We start from the raw sequence: 1,414 nt of genomic DNA, 5'->3' as shown, positions 1-1,414 counted from the left end.
CCGGCCATTTCTTCGAATCTAATAAAAGGAGTGAAATAATGCTAATATGAATGATAAAAGTCGATTCATAAGCTCTAATGAAGCTTTTCATTAAACGCTTCTCTTTCTGTTTCTTGCTTCATTATCTTCTTTCCCTTTCTCTTGATTTTTCGTCTTGTTTGTCTCTTTGTGCGTCTTTCTCTGTCTTTGTTCCTTAATTGTTTGTCTCCTGGTTTTTATTCTCTTCATTTCTTTTTCTTTCCTCTCTTTGTTTTGCTATGCGAATCCTCCTCTCTGTTTGATTGTCTTTCTGTTTGTCTGTTTGTCTCTCTCTATCTCTCTGCCTGCTTGCCTGTTTCCTCCTTCTCCTTCTCCCTCTTTCTCATTCTATATTTTTTTGCTTTTTATCCTTCCTATCTATCTAATCTATTTCTCTCTGCTTGTCTGCCTATCTACCAGTTTATCCATCTATCTGCCTGTTCTCTCCTCCCTTGCCTCTTTCTCTCTCTTTCCCATTTCTGTCTCTCCCTCCTTCCTCTTCATCCCCCCCCCCCTCAACATCTCCTTTCCCCCCTCACCCCCCTTTCTTCCTTCTTCCTCCTTCCTCCTTTTCTCCCTCTCTCTCCCTTCTTCCCTCCTTCTCCCGCCTTCCCTTTTTCATTTCATCCCCTTCCTAGTTTTAATTTTTTTGCTTTGTTTCCTCTCTCTCCGTCCCACCCCCATTTCCCCCCTTTTTCCCCCTCCCATTTCCAATCCCATCCCCATCCCCTCCCTCACCCCCTCTCGTCCCCTTCTCTCTCCCTCTCTCCACCGATCCCTCGCTCCCCCTCGCCCCCCCTCCCCACCCACCTTCCATTACCGTGAGTTCTTTTTTCCTTCTCCCTTCCCCTACCTTTTTCCCCTCTCTCCTTCCCCTTTCATTTCCAACCCCTTCCTACTCTTTTTGTTTCCCCTCTCTCCCCCTCCCATTTCAAATTTCATCCCCACCCACGTCCCTCACTCATTCCCCAACCACTCCGTCATCCCACTCCATCCCCCCCATACACCCACTCTCCCCCCTCACTCATTTCCCACCCACACCCTCATCCCTCTTCATCCACCTCCCTCATCCCTCTCCATCCCCCCTCATCCACTCTCCACCCCCACTCATCCATCTCCACCCGCTCCCTCCCTCCCTCGCCCACTCTCCCCCCTTCCCTAATCCCTCCCTCATCCCTCTTCCCCCTTACCCACTCTCCCCCCCCCCTCACCCACTCTCCACCCCCCCCCACCTGAGTACCGCCCACCCCCACCTTTCATTACCGTGAGTACCGGCACCTCCCATACAGAAGCGAACCACCATGCCGTGTTAAAGGTGATGGTTCGCTGTTGGTTCTGTTCGGTTCCCCCCTCTCCCCCTCCCTCATTCTCGCTCTTTCTTTCCCGCTCTTCATTC

This window comes from Penaeus monodon, chromosome 31, assembly GCF_015228065.2.
Source record: "Penaeus monodon isolate SGIC_2016 chromosome 31, NSTDA_Pmon_1, whole genome shotgun sequence".
NCBI lineage: Eukaryota > Metazoa > Arthropoda > Malacostraca > Decapoda > Penaeidae > Penaeus > Penaeus monodon.
The sequence above is the reverse complement of the archived record's forward strand: the minus strand, read 5'-3'. Positions refer to the sequence as shown.